Raw genomic sequence first — 16,966 nt, forward strand, 5'->3', positions numbered from 1 at the left:
GTTTTATGTATAAGGGGGTTAGTGGCTATAACTTTGGTTTACTTAAATGACAAATTGACTGTTAAAGTGTTAAATACCATTAGGAACACATGACCAGAGGTAATTTGAACGATCCAAGAAAATGTAATTCGAACGTATTGTTTTCTCAAGAAACTAGTTCAGTATGAGTAAGGAATTCTGATTCTGAGAAAAATTATCTCTGCTTGAGTCGTCAGGCTGTCAGCACTGGACAAACATTTGCAGCCAGCAGTCAACAGGCAGTGTGTTACACTCGATGCGCAAACGCACTGTAATCTTCAGAACCAGCGTTAGCTGACCTCGAGATCCGTAAAAACTTTGCACAATCCAAAAGGGCTCCTATACTGGTTTCTCTAAGTCTTCAACTCGCTAAACGTGTGGAAAGATAGTCCAGGAGTCAACATAGCGAGTGTTTGCCCACCACTTCACAAATAGATAAATTATTTAGTCCGTCCCTAGATTTACATACGCGTGATGCATTTCTGTAGTTTTCCCTCAAGTGTTTGGAGCTGTGGGTTCAACGCTTCAGAAGCTATGGCAATCGTAGCTTTTGAATCTAGACGAGCTTTCTCCTCTTTTTTTATCCATTTCAAATGAAATTATGCTATTAAGAGGTCGCTTTATTCATATTTTTTTACACCCTCATTCGCTTTTTATATTTTGAACAAGTATGTTGGTACCTGTCATAGATCGTACGGGCATAAGGCTTTTCAATAAAGTAGGTATTACCTACCTAAATTATGGCAGTATTTTTTATGTGTAATTTTTTTTTTGTTGTGATTTAAGTATTATTACATTATAACTTTCCTGTAACTTCAAATATGAAAAACGCAATTAATTCATTATGTAAATATTTAAATTTCTAACTGAAATTCCATACCTACATGACCAGAAAAAAGCAAGTATAACTGCTCATTAAAAAAAAAAAAATTTTTCATGACAAACTAGCTATAATAACATTAATAGATAAATATCAAATTTATTCACACTATGATAGTTTATAGTCTCAACAAACGAGTTCATTTATTCAGTTAAAAATTCAGACCTCCCATATTCACAATCATGTTTGCACCATTCTTGAATCAATAAAAAAACTTTTATCATCCATGCAAATCCATGAATTATCATTGTTTATGTTAGTGCATCAGTCAGCATAGCGCTAAGAAAATGCGATTAAGACATTATCTGGTTAGCACTATCCGCGCTCGAGCGGGACAGAAAACAAATACGTCCGCATACAATTTGTACGAAAATAACTCGGCGTGGGAGAGGGACGGTGCGATTGAAATGTCAGTTTCGACGCGGGCGTAATGGGAATAGTGTGGTCTCTTTTACTCCTGACGTTTTACAATCGTTTATTGTCATGTTACTGTCTCGTTTCGACGGGTAGATTGAGATGAAACCGCCGGCAGCGGGCGCACGTCCTCCCGCCTGTACTTATATCGGTCCGGCCCGCGCGAGAGACGGTCGCCGCCACAAACTTTTTTTTTACCATTGTTTTTAAACAAAACTTTGTGACTATTAACTTTTCGGAAGTGCCAGTGACTGATTATTTAATAAACATAATTTATTGTGTTGTTCTCATTAACAAATTGACAAGTGGTGGTGTTGTGTTTTATTTATTATTATGCGAATGGATTGCTACCGCTGCGATATAGTTTGACACGAGATGACCTGACAAACCGTTTATCATAAACGTGAGTTATATGCTTTAATTATCTCATTAAACTGTGTTAATTATATATAAACCTCCCCCTTCTTTTGGGGAACTTGCAAAAAAATCTAGGATGTTTTCAAAATGTCAGAATCACCACATGCAACGCAGCTTGGTCAACAACACTACTCTTTTTCTTAATTTAAAATAGTGATGTGACAAACTTTAGCAAGTTCGGCCATATGCGGCGCAGGCGCTGCCTTTTGTAAATCTTATACCTGCTCGAGGTTTTTGTATGGTAAAAACAAAAGTCGCTCGCGCAGTCACGTCGCTAGTTCCAGGGAATCGCTGGAATTTATCACTATGGAATGTATTTTTATGAAATTATGAATTCTAAACACCTCAACGGAAATTGCCGTGCTTTGTAATAAAGTTAGCAATACTTTAACGGACTATTAAAGCTTAAATATAAATATCTAAGCGACAGAGAGTTGCTTGGCTGGGTTGATCCTTTTTTTTCAAAAAAAATCTGAATGTTGAGGGACTACAGTATGGGGTTCTTGTAAAAGGAGTGTACAGGTTTTTAAAACGCGAATGTAACACCCCTGTAGTTGCAGGCGTCCAAAGGCTACGGAGCCCGCTTGCCATCACGCGAGCTGTAAACTTGTTTGCCACTAACATGGTATATAAAAAATCTAAATCGGAACTATGTAGATCTCAATCAACGCCTAAAATCTTTACCTTCCAAATTGAACCTGTTTATTCATTTGAAATCTCTAGCCTATAAAATCCTGATATTACAAAATATAAAATATATAAAATCCTGATATTACAAAATATAAAATATTATTAGGACTACGGACTTTCTTTTAAAAATAAAACGCGACATGTGTTATTGTCATATTTTCTTTATCTTGACCACACTGGCATTTTACGAGGGTAACAATAATGGAACGGGTGTATGCGGGTAGTTCCTACCTGCAATACCTACCTGTATACGCACGTGTTTATTATTTATTTTAAAACACCATTCTACTGAATACAAGACAAGTAAGGGGCATGAGTAATTGAGTGCATGCATACTTCGATAGCGGGTTAATTTTGAAACTTGCAAATACCTACTAAACCAATTTTATTTCAACATTATCATTCAAAATATACAATTCAAAAATCTTTTACAAAATTACAAATGTACTACTCACCTACTAAACTAGAATCAATTTCTACTGTAGCGACAGTAGCTTGTTGCGGTGCGGTGCGGTGTTGTAGCTTAATTGTTGCCAAAGTAGATAATGCTTCTGGTTTAGATGACATTTTCAATTTTCCAAATTATTCGGCTTTATAAGTTATCGTAATGCACCTTATAACATTTTTTAATACAGTTGCTCACAAAGTGCTACTTTACGTAGCTGTTTAGCGTGCGGAAAGTTGGTTATGTCGAACTAGTGCTTTTTACTTTTCCAATTTTTTTAAATTTATACTTGTTCCAATTCACGACTACTTATTGATGAGTGTTAATATTAGTTTCCTTTAAACGTCGTAATCAGCATAAAAACCTATTGTTAATGTAAGAATATGAAAAATATACATATTTCATATTTTAATACTTACCTCTTCATCATTATAACACGTTTATTTTTTAATATTGAATATTGAAAATTCCGTTCTTAATAAGGTGTCTGAATGGAACGGAATAGCTGCCAAACGCCCATAGATATAATATACTTAAAGATGACGTCTAAGCGAGCTGTCACTGTTACCACTTTTGTTTAGTGTACGATTAACAATGTTTTACTTATTTTTTCGCAACTGTATTAAAAAACGTCGTTCGATACACGTGCGGAAATGTCATTCTTCACTCGTCCCGAGTCTTCCCTCGGGACGAGTGAAGATAAGATAAGAAGATATCTCGGTACTCGTGAAGTAATGACATACCTTCCGCACTAGCATCGAAATGTACTATTAATACACATTTTTACCCGAAGATAAAGATGTACTTAAGTCTATTGATCTTTATTTATGTTTTAAACAAAGTTTGGAACGCTTGTTGAAATAATATCATACGATGACCATAACATGAATTGGTAAATTTTTTGTTAGATTTAAATGAAGATTAGGTACGTTATATTGAAGCCATATACAGAGTGGCCCATAAATACGTTATAAAGTTGTAAACGGACTTTGCATCAAAAATAATTATATTTTAACCATAATTACAGACATAGTAATAAAGGAAATATTTAACCGAGAACTATCCATCCATTCCAAGCGAGAAGTTGATCCAAAAGAAACTGCAAAGAATCTTAATTAAAACATAAAAGTGCTTAATAACAGCTCTGCTAACTATTTCTGCTAACTTGTAATCTAACATGACCGCGGCATCTTTCAATTATTATTTTTTCCTTTTAATTTGTTTCAAGACTAATCATTATTCTGTACGACTCCGTCGGTTCTAGTTAACGTGGTGAAAAATGTGTTTTTTTCTTGTTAAAGTGTAGAAAAATGTGTTTTTTCTTGATCAATTAGGCATTACATTGTGAAATTTAAGCGCCAGCAATGTAATTTATGTCTAATTGCTGCTATTCAGACATGCGACGGGAAATCGAGATAAGACTATTGAAAGCACTAAATATACTTCCGAAAAAAAACGTTAAGTACATTAAGGAATGGTTTAACTAACCTTTCTATTGGCAAGTTTCTGAATCGTTTTATTCCTGATATTCCTGAGAAACGCTAGTTAATAGAAAAGAGCAGTCGTTAAAATATCACAATGTTGTCCGTTTAAGGGTACGGTCTTAGGTTTAGAATTTACTCAGACTTAGTAAGAAAATTCACTAATTACAGCTTTTAAGAACCTGAGAAAGATAATTGATTTCTGTGTAGACCCTCTCTAATTAACACTGTAATAAATGTTTGAATAATAGTAACAAAATATGTTGTTATAATATAAAAAAATATATATTATACTACTTACCTACACAAAAATTGGGATTTGCGAACTAAGTATGTTATCTGTTATATAATCGGTTGTATGATATTTTAGCAAAAAATATTTCTTCATTAAACACTTAAGTTCACTTATTTTTAATTATACTTTCGTACACCTAATCATAGAAATAAGTAATTTGTAACGTCTTAACCAGTGCAAATAGATCTACTATACAGAATATTTAAAATGTAGGTTGTATTCAAATAATTAACTTTTGTCCCGTATTTGCGCTACCTACTAGTAATCTCAACCAACACTGTTTTGTGCTAGTACTAACTGTTTAACGCTAAACAGCTATTAGAAAGTTTAATGTAACTTGATCAACTCAATAGCTTGCCGTGCAGAACTTGTACATTTTATGGAGCACACGATGTATAATTTACGCATTTCACGGATGATCCGGGGAAATGGGGCTATGGATAGGTTATGCTTAATTCTTGACCCTTAGGGTCCCGTAGTGAACTCAATTGTCTTGTTTCTATTCTTGTATGATTTCTAATGGATTCCGCACAGTTATGTGGCGTCAAACATATTAAGGTTAAACAAGAACCGTTTATGAAAAAAATGGCTCTTTCATAGCACTTGTACTGGGCTTTACCAATAATTTAAGTGTATGATATTAATAATTTAGGTTTATTAATGTAACACCCCTGGAGTTGCAGGCGTCCATAGGCTACGGACTGCTTATCATAAGGCGAGCCGTATGCTTGTTTGCCAAAGACGTGGTATAAAAAAACGTATAAACTTTAAATTAAGAACAATATCGTAGCCTTGCGGTTTAGTTTATGGGCAGCCACAAAGTCAAATAGATACACGAAACTGTCTTTCCATCCATATTCCTCTAATTTTTTCAAAAAAAAAAAAATCTATGCCCTATATTTTCTTCCTAATGACTAAAACATTGATAAGCTATACCAGCGACAGCAACAGACAACTTTTGTTGCATTCTATGGTTATGTTAGGTACCATACCAGTACGATAGATGAGTTGAAAGGTCATAGCGACCTAGTCCGCCTGCGGGAAATTCCGTACAGCAGTGCATTTTTCAAACAGTACACTTTTATTGACTTCGTCGATAAGCAGCGATTTCTTTTAGTTTTATCAGTCGAAAGCAGGTGTGTATCTATTTGACTTGTGGCTATAGAGATAGCGGACGGTTGAAAAATAAAACGCGATCGTTCACGAATATTCCCGCAAATGGATTTAGAAGCATTGACCAAACCTTAAATTCAGGTGTGTTTTTTTATATCTGTAAAATGTGTGACGGAAAGGAGAGGTCCGACGGAAAACTTCACATGAAACCGTCAAACAATCAACATTTCCTCAAATCTAGTCACAACATCACCCCGACTTTAACCTATTGAATATCCCCATTTATCACAAATATCCCGATAAGCGCTAATAATTTCATAACCTTTCTTAATAGACATAATTCAACTTGCAGTTCACGAAGCCGAGCGTTCACGAACCCGCCCGACCCGCCCCGAAGTCCCGATCGGTTTGATCACGAACAGATAGTGTAATGATTTGTTTGTATCGCACAATCGATGCCATAGGGTTAGGAACTAGCAATGGAATAGAGTTACCGCTTCTTCATTTGTATGTTTTTGGAGCACTAGCAATGTAGATATTGCTTCTTGATTTTTTGTTTGTTAATAATTACGATGCATTAGGGTCTCCCCAGATATATCGACGCGCATTCGGCAAAATCCGATAGGAAACAGCTTCATGTCCGCGCAATAAGCGCGAAAAAGCCGTCGACACGTCGGCAGGTGCCGGCCGATGCGAGCCGAGCCGAACAACGACTTTTTCACTCTTATTGCGTAGACATAAAGCTTTTTCCTATCGGGTTTTGCCGATTCCGCGTCGACATATTTGGGGGAACCCTTACACCTGTAGGCTTTAAGTAAGCCATCATATTTTATACATACATATATCTATTTCTGTAAAACATATCTAAGCAGTACACGTGTGGCCCATAAGCCATATACTCTTATTACGGTACGTAAATAAAAAGTTCTGTGTAAATCCTCTTAAACTTATAGGTAGGTACTTTTATGGTTTTTTCGAGTAAAAAGTGGAATCTCCTGATTTTCGGTTAAAAAATATCTTTCGTCTAAATCACCGTAGTATATTTGACGCATCGGTAAAAATCACGACACAACACAAACATAAATTCACCTACACATTGATTACCAAAATTATAATCTTTTTGCTTAGCGTTGCATATGCATAGTATAGTCGGGCAAAAAAAAAACATAATTTTATTGATAATTAAGTGCTTACCGCGCAACGCACTATTTTATTACTAATAGCGGACAATATGACTTGCAGAATACGATTTGGGTTTAAACGCGCCCATGCGACTATAAAATAAATAGATAAGTATAGTAAAATATCTTGTATCTTCAATCTTTCAGAAATCATCGTCCATCCTTTACTGTCTCTTCTTTTGTTTTTTTATACCACGTCGGTAGCAAACAAGCATACGGCCCGCCTGATGTTAAGCAGTCACCGTAGCCTATGGAGGCCTGCAACTCCAGAGGTGTTACATGCGCGTTGCGATCCTTTTAAAACCTGTACACTCCTTTTTTTGAAGAACCCCATACTGGCAGACCCTCGGCAAACCCTGTCACTTCTGCCCCTTCTAAACCCCCTGCGCGGTTTGATGCGCAGACGCAATCTCTCTATTAATCCTCTCTTTGATTAAGCGATTACCGAAACTATGTGCCTCGAGCATCCCGCTGAGGCAATGTATTGGTAATTTCGATTGTTATTGGGAAATATCCGCGTTTTGAATAATTACTCCGCTTCCGTGGTTTGGTTACAAAATGGATTTCAATATTCTTTGTAATTTATATCTCCTCCTGTAAATAATATTGATAATATCTCCTCGATGAATCTAAAGAGTGAGTGAGAATTTGTTTTGGTTTTCTTTGGAGATGAACTTTGTAAGGGTATGGAATTGTTTTACCTGGTGCGCCTTCTTAAATCCGATTTAAACAAAGAAAACATGTTAAAATTAGAAGAAAGTTGAGAAATTTTTAATTTTCTTAACAGTCGGTTATTGGTGTCTAGATTTAGACGATCATAATTGAGTATCAACTTAAAATAATTCCGTCAAAAAAATTTAATGTTTGAAAGTATAGAATTTTCATAAATACAAGACGTATTCGTATACGTAAAGTTATCTAGGTTATTTACTTAGGTACTCATCATAATGAACTAACATTAACTTCAGCAGCTTTTCATAAACAAAAACTTTAAGCAAATTTTACTATTTAAGTAACTTTTACGATTAACTCACGTATTTTTAGCAGCTATCGTGACCACTGCTCATACACTGTGATTAAAAATGGAGACCTAGGCTCTCCGAAATATGTCACGCGAGTGACAAAAATACGTGAGCTGAACCGTAAAATTAGCTTAATGTTAGTATGAGTCACGACAGTTTGAATTCGACCAAATCTCCCAAAAATCCAGGATTACACGCCTTCAAGCAAATATCCCATAGGCCTCGATAAAGTCGATAGCCGCGTGGTATGTACTGGAACTGGTCTCGTCGGGTCAAGAGCGGTCACGGCCTTAGATGAAGACATTCGGCGGACAGGGGAGCCGTGGAGGGTATGACTTAATGCCGGCCGGCGATTTCGATACAATGTTACAATGTTGATACAAAGTAATAAGCGAGTAAATTTTAAACAGGGGTTTGTCGCTTTAGGAAAATTACTTGTGAACAGGAACTGTTGAAGAGATTGGTTTTTTTGTTTTATTTTCTGTGGAAAATTTTCCGTGGAGGGTATGACTTACCTAATGCCGGCCGGCGATTTCTATACAATGTTGCCAGTAATAAGTTGCAGAAGTTATAAACAGAGGTGTTGTCGCTTGTGAACAGGAACTGTTGAAGAGTGTTTTTTTTGGTCATGGTTTTTTAAAATTTTTGACATTAGCGCGATTTAGGTGAAAATGCAGATAAATATCATAATATAATATTAAAGTACAATTGACTGAACGCTAGTATATTCAAAAATTAATTTGTTTTTAGTTACAGAGAACAGCAGCTAAACGACAAATTATTTTTAAACTAAAAATATTAAAACACTGCCACCTACGGAAAAAATATGAACTATGTAAAATAGAGTTAGAGCAAGAAAAGTCTGCAGCGATTTTGATAGCAGTGCAAGTGTTATTTTAAACGTCAAACTTCTATGAAATTATGACGTATAGGTATATCTAGCTATTCTATTCTAAAACAAAACTTGTACAACAATAACAAACACCTTACCACGCGTTCGCAACTCAATTACCCAATCGTTACAACTTTTTACAATTAAAAGGTCAGCCAACTTGAACTACTCCAACGAAGCTTTAACAACAAATATATTCTCTTCTACTCCACTCGTTTACAACAACAAACTTTTCTCAAACCATCAATTATACCTTCATAGTCATACCATCAATTACAATACTATTATTTATACCAACGTGTTCTAACAAAAGGACATGTACAATTATCTAAATTATCGTGTTAGTGAGAATGCTGGTGTTAAACCGTGCTTGGGACGCTTTCTAAAACAAATTCAAGATGCGTTTATTAATTAAGTAAATATTCTGTAGGTGGGTGGATTTCAAAATCCAGCGAAAACTTATGGTTCGGTCTTTATAAAAAAAACTAGTAGGTTGTGCGAGTTGCAACTTTTTTATATGTTTTTAAGAACTATTATCTTCATGTTCCTTCAATTACCATCTCCAATAACTTAATAGTTTTTTTTATATAAAATGTTTTATGTGTCTAAAATCATCACCGTCGACCGGAAAAATCTGAACCTTTTTGTTTGCAGTGAAAATTATAGCATACCTATCGTACGATTGCGATTTTTCTTTTACTTATATCTTTTCCATGTTGTTGTTTAACACATGAAAAAATATGCAATAATTCCTTCACCCAGAAAGTACATTTAAAAATATTTAAAATTTTGTCACGAATATTCGTCAACACCGTCATGGTAATGTCAATGTGAGCTTATCTCAGTGTATGAACAACGAAATACCGCTAAAGGTCCTTGCCCTATTTTTCACTTTAGTATAGAATGCCAAAAATGATTTCACTATAAAGTCACATCACTGAATCGTGAGAAATATTACGAACAAATTTGTAAAACGTAGTTTGTCACAACAGAGCATCATCACCGTTATGCTTTGGTTTAAAAAAGTTACAAATGATATATTAGAAATAATTACTGAAATGAATGGCAAACTACATGAAGTTTATTGTGTAGCATAGACATTAACTACTATTATTCGTATTCTAGAAATAAAAACAAGAAACTCTCAAATCGTCATCACCATACCCATCATCACCGGGAAAAAATGACGACCGGTGATGATTTCATGTGTATGGTGATGACGGTTCTCAGAAACTATTCTAGTTATTTTGCTATAATTCATTATGAAATTAAGCTGTATGTTTGAAAAACGTTCTCTATGTCTTCTAACACTATATAATGTCTACCTTATAAATGTAGAATAAATGTAGAAGAAGATATAACTATTTCTTTCACACTAGAGGATGCTTAGTTTTTAATTAACATTTTGACTGAAGTAGGCAAAATTTAGGTCATTTAGAACTTAGAACATACAAATGTTTTTTTTTATATAATCTAATAATGTAAATCGTGCAACTTAGAGTCTGTAATTGCATGTTAGTCGTGTTAAAACAAAGTATTTAAACAAGCAACATATATTAAGTTTTAAGCGACCATAGGCTATGGTACTGGCTCACTATCGTGATGGCTTTATGTTTTTTGATAATATTATATTAATTGATGTATATAATTACAGCAATTAATAATTATACCATTGGGTAGTCACCGGACCCAATACCTAACATTTTGTAACTTATGACATGCATTACAAGTAGGGGTCTTGCAACTTATAAAACACTGATTATATATTAATATTTAGCTATTAAACAACATATATATGGATTTAAATCATTATAGCTATTTTTAAAGTTAATTAATAAAACAACAAAAATACAAACTTGTGCAATGAATCAAACTATAAAAAAAAAGTAATATATCATAAAAATTAAGCTCATTGGTAAGCCAGTAATTTTATAATATGATATAAATACCAAGTTATGCAGTAGATAAAAGAAGATGCGGGTTTAAACTGATAATAAGAGTTCAATATTGTTAATATGATTTAACATTGAAAAAACCCAAAAAAATTAATGAATACATAAATTGCCTATTTCGGAACATGAATTATTTAAAATTATACAATAAAAATACTTGTTATATATTTATTTATATGAATAAAATGTATTTTTTATAATTTTCTAAAAATAATTTATGTAGCTAGTCTTATGTTCAAAAACATGTTATTTGTAATGTTTATTAAAGTTCTAAAGTCTTACAATTAAAAAAAGTTTTTGTTTTTTTAATACGTTTTTAATACATATGTAAATTAGTTCCCAAATCGTCATTACCGTACATGCAGTGTCATTACCGTCTATAAAAGAGTCATTACCATACCATGGTTGTCATCACCATCTTGCGTTTTTATTTTCCCAAAGCGATAACTTCAAATATAAGCCACAAATGATTGTATAAATACCATACATATCCTCAATATACAGCCCCCCATTACTTTACCCAGCTAGAATCGTGTTAAATTAAACATTAAAAAAAAATATTTTTTTGTATGGTGAAATTTTTTGTGCTGAAATCCACCCAGGTACCTACGAGTACATTGATTGTTATTGACAGTTCTTATTGTCAAAGGAACAAAGGAATCTTTGACGACTTTTGTTTCGTGTTTTTTATGGCATCACTATGGCATATATGTACCTGCTTCCCATGAGCTTACATTAATGATTTAGAGTCAGACCAAGAAAAGTCTGCAGCGGATTTGATAGCCCACGCAGTGAACGTGTTATTTTAAACGTCAAACTTCTATGAAATTATGATGTATAAATGACACTTGCACTGCGTGGGCTATAGAATCCGCTGCAGACTCTTTTTGGTCCGACTCTACCCATATTGAAAGACACTTTTTTGAAGCTTTATTCTCTGTTTTATAGTTAGTATCTTAAGTATATTTCTTTTAACACATAAAGTGAATGAAGCTTTTTAAATATTATTTGAGGAAATAACTTTATTTCATTAGAAATATTCCTTTCTGTTAAATTATAAATACGTGTTCTGATTTATTAAAGACGACAACCTTCACATCATCCTTCACATCTGTCAAAAAATTTAGGGTAAGCGCACCTTAAACTGTCCTTGCGAGACGTAATTAAAAACGGTTAAAAAATAAATCTCATCCTTCTGATGTATCATTATTACTTTTCTCCATGACAGCGGCGGCCATGTTTCATTTGAATATATAAATAAATGTACGAGCCTTGTCGGCGACATCGTTACTAATGATCTATCTTCTGACGCTTGACACACAAGTGAAATAGTTCATACAGTAGCATTACTCCATACATGCTAAAACATTCATCATTATTTTGCCCTTATCTTAGATGCACATGCATGCCCAGTACGTATTTTTCTCCATTTATTATCTCTTGTCCGTTTTCGGTCTTCACTTCCTAATCTTTCATTGAATCTAGTGATTCTAGTGCATCCAACTTTTGCTTTACGTCTAAAGCTCCATATAGACGGTTCAAGAACTTGTTTGCAATATTCGATACATTGCTAACTACAGAGAGAGTACCATGAGTTGATCGACCAAACACCGCAAATTGCAATGTAAAGTTCTTGAACCGTCTAAATGGGGCTTAATATGAATTTCACTTTGTCTTGTAGTTTTATTATACAACATGCGATTTATCATAAAATTTAGGATGCTGTAAGCCAATAACAGAAATTGCAAGTATTTAAAACATTTGGATTGGCACAATGGATACGAAATAGCCTGCAGCCCCTCCATGGACTGCATTGTACTCGTAAATATAAATGGAAATGGAGACGTTCCTACACTCTGATCATATCTCATATTGTATGCAGTCAATGTACTGATATCCTTGTCGTGTGTTCTAAGATAGTGCGTTGAAATATTTTTGAACCAATGTTTTTTGTCAGTCATCTTTTTTGACTTATGTCTGATAGTTTTGATAATAAACAACTCGTTTTATCATAATTAACGGATGTTCATGGCAATTCAATTATGATCCCTACTCTTAAAAGAGTTAACAGACTAATAATAAGTCATATTTTTAAAATGTTAGACGGCGGGGTGGCAGGGGTTGCTGCTTAATGAGCTGGTTTGCACGCGCACATTGTTTGACTTAGCATCTGAGGCTTAGCCGGTGTGATGTGACGCTGACACAGTGCAGCGACTCGCTGCCGCTTAGGCTGAATCACCAGAGTCATGCGAGCTCCCAGTGCTATTTTGCCTCAACTTCGCCTCCCCCTCGTAGTCTCTTCTTCCTAGCCTTTGCTGCAGGATCTGCTGGCTGGAGCTACCCCAAGTATCAGTATCAGTATATTTTAGAATTCAATAAATCATTGTAGGTTTTTTGTTCAACTAGTACTTAACCTATTCTTAGAAATATTTTTTATTGTTACTCTTGAATATTTGTATTTAGATGCTCAAGCAAACAAAATCATTTCAAAATCTATGCAGGTGTTTAAATACCAAACTCTCCTCATACACGTCTTAATTAAACTTTCCTTTTTTTTCTTTCCTCCAAAACCCTAATCGCAGCAAGAACCGTGACATGACCAGAAAATACGAGTGGAAATATTTGTACAGTCAGCAGCAATAAACACACAGGAGCGCGTCGAATCTGGTCTCTAAATAAAATGTCCGAGTCAGAAAAAAAGCGGTCATTTATGACCTGCCACTTCCGCCGGGTTCGGTTGTTTAGTTAGAGGACGGCTGAGGAATTGGGAATTGTTATAATTTTTGTGGCATTACAGTTGTGGACCACATTATTGACAATGGTATTGGCACATGTGCATCGCACAGTTCCGCTGAAGCCTTGGTTTTTAGTCAACCGATATCGGTTAGCTACGTTAAATTTGTCAAAAAAAACTGTTTTTTTTTAAGAACGGTAAAATATGTTTTCTCTTTGCTGTTTTACATTTTACTAAGATAACCTAACCTCAAACATATTTTCAATCCCCCAGCATTCCTATTCAAAAGGCTTTGCGAAAACCACGACATAAGTATTTTCAAATCCTGGCGTTGACTTGACGAAGACGCTCTTTGCAAAACTCATCCTTCTACTTCTAAAATCCTGACTTAATATTTTAACACCTCAACAGATCCCCAAAAACTTTCTCGGCCGGACTGAGCCGTCAGTAGTAGAACTAATTGGTGGACCGGTACACGAAAAACTTATTTGTTATACGCAACACTATTTTGATTGATCCCTCGAAGGACCAGCAAAAAACCGGCCCGATAGGTTTCGGGAACTATTGATGGAGTTAGTTGATAAAATCAACAAATTTGGTTGGAATATTTGAAGAACCTATGTGGTTCTGAAACGATTATAAAATTTTTGATTTGTATCTTTTTATAAAGCTTCTTGGTAAGAAGGAAGAAGAGGGATTAATCGCATGAATAAAATGGAATAGATTTGTTTTTATCAGATAAAAGACCTTCGTATGAGTTTTTAGTTTTGAATTCTGCAAGTATTATGTCTCATAACAACATGTTTTAATTTTTTATTTTAATAGTGGTGTATCAATAAGTATTTAAACCAAGCTTCTAGTAGACCGAAACACATACGGTACATACTACATAAGCCTGGTTTACCTTGAAGCCTAGGTCCATTTCCTGGTAAAAAACATGAACTTAATTCAATATTATTTTTAAAGCTTATCAATATAAACTTTGTATTCAAGCTACAATCCACCAAAGTGCTAATAGGCTCAGGAACTTCACACCGGCACCAACTTCCGATTAAACTGAATTAATATAGAACCGAATCAATTAATATGCTAACAGCGACAGTGGACGGCGTTCCTTGGATGCATTTAATGCGTGGATTCTACCGATTAAAGCAGATCTACATTCAAACGCCTTGAAATCCCTGGAGTTGTCAGCATTTTACATAATTGGGAGTTAGATAGACGGTACTAAACGAGGTATTGAGATTTCTTTACCGTTAAAAAGATGTGTAATCTAAGCCGTATCGTTTTTATCTGAATTATCATCTTTAGAAACTATAAATATGCCTTCCAAATCTAAATTAATAAAGGGAATATCTCTTGTTTCAATCAAAACAGATGTTTCGTAATAATCATAACCATATCTTGTAAATTCAACTTTCACAGTCAATTTCTTAGTGAAGTCATCATTTACGGTAAATATTCGATGAACCGATAGGACGGCTCGATGGTTAGACAAAACACCTGTATCCCCGCCTACCTACCCACTTATAAATATGTAACCTATTGTCCCCCAAAGATCCTCCGAGGACTTGCTAACAAGGGTTTGGAAAAAAAATAAAAGCGCACCAGCCGGGGAACAATGGACGGTCAGGTAGGATGAATTCTTGTCCTCCGCTATTAGGTTGTAATACTGCTTTTTGGTACTTTTGGAATGAATGGATTTTTTGGGTTGGTAAGCCTCAAAATCGACTGAATTTGGGTATTGTTAAATGTACGTTTTTAGAATTGCGTAAGAAAGTAAACGTACTTGACTAGCATCTTGCCCAACCAATGTTGAAATCCCGGAGTTCCGACGCTTTAAAATATTTCTTGGTTCGTTTAGTTTACAAACAGAAGCCTCAGTTCAAAAACCAAAATTAGAATTTAGTGTATCAATAGTCCATACTAAATTTTGAGGGCTGTTCTCTAGCAAATCATCGCAAGTTTTTATATACCAACTTCATTTTCGGGTGATGTCATCAGTTGGGGGTGAAGAATGTCCCGTGACTCTCATGTTTCCGTTAAACAAATATAGTAATTTAGCATTCCACCTGCTATAATTATATCGACCATTTAAACACCACAACCCATGATTCGTGCTCAAAATCTACATAATATAGTCATTATCAACGACACAAAATTATACATAAATAAAACCCGATCCCAGCTATTAATATTTCTACATCTCGTTCGAACGATACCGAAAAATTTGAGTATACATTTCTGTGTGTCGAACGCTTTGGACCCACGCTGGCCGAAATTAATGACACTTCTTTCACCGTTGGGTCTCAGGTAGACCGTTTGACGTATCTATTTAGACATCAAAATACGTTTTTTGCTGTGAAACTAGCTTCGGAAATACAAAACAGTTTCCTTTGTCCGACCCTTTAATGATTTTCGACACATTTTGGCGATTTTCGACGGGGGTATTCTGCGAAAAGAGCCGAACAATTTGCCGGCGCTCTATATTTAAAAGTCGTATCTTTATAATAATTTCACAGTCAGATACGACATTTAGACAAGTAACAGGTGGTTTCACAATGTGAAAAAAATGCAAGGTGCTGTGCGTCAAATGAGGTGTAATTTACTAACGCAAAACGTGTCAAATCCGTTGTAAGTGATACTTTTAAACATACTGTAAGCTGATTTGAGGTGTGACTTTTATGTAAAAGAAGTTTATTGAAATTATTTGCCGTCATCGTATGAATGATTCCCAATTACTATATGTTTATTTAGTCACCAGCAATATTTTACGGGGTGAATATATAGGTCAAAAAAAGCAACTTTTACTATGGGACTAACCCAGAAATCGTGAAAAAAATTGGCTATCTCATACATTTTGGCGGTCTGACCTTAACATTTTCTATAGGAGAGTAATTTTTTTTATGGTCCCATAGTAGAAGTCGCTCAGTATGACCTATATTTTTACCCCGTAAATTATTGCAGGTGACTAATTAACACCCTGTATGGACTCGTTCAAACGTTTCAAAACCTCAATAATAATTTGGCTATTTCAAGTTAAATCCCACATACTATTTTTGTTACTTCTCTAGCGTGGTCAAGGGACATTTTAAGATATATCCTTTATCAAACCCCATCTTAATTGAGCTTACAACCTCACCTCCCGCCGGAAACAATATAACACTCGCATTAACACTATCTTATCGCAGGATGCCGAGACAGACGGATCCTCATGTTAGTAGATCTTCTTACGACATTTGATACAAGTTCAAACATAGTTTGTGCTCAGTTTCATGTTTTAATGTTAATATTATCATGTTAAAATGATTATCTCTGCTAATTAGCGAAGTGCCGTTCTCGAAATTTTCTCGAGAAAAGAGAACTCTATCGGAAACGTTATCGGAAATGTTCTCTGAGAGTTTTACCCTTTCGTCGCAAAAGCGATGAATT

At 34.8% G+C, this 16,966-nt stretch overlaps 1 protein-coding gene across 1 annotated transcript in view; it reads left to right on the plus strand.

The window, feature by feature from the left end:
- Positions 1-1,277: 1,277 nt before the first annotated feature.
- The window catches only part of LOC134801446 (transcriptional activator cubitus interruptus), a 153,522-nt gene continuing 137,833 nt past the window's right edge, over positions 1,278-16,966 (plus strand). Inside the window, exon 1 of the mRNA XM_063774015.1 lies at positions 1,278-1,715. The gene's annotated coding sequence lies outside the window, so the exon portion shown is untranslated. The remainder of the gene's footprint in view (positions 1,716-16,966) is intronic.

Source organism: Cydia splendana, chromosome 22 (assembly GCF_910591565.1).
Source record: "Cydia splendana chromosome 22, ilCydSple1.2, whole genome shotgun sequence".
In the NCBI taxonomy this organism is placed as follows: domain Eukaryota; kingdom Metazoa; phylum Arthropoda; class Insecta; order Lepidoptera; family Tortricidae; genus Cydia; species Cydia splendana.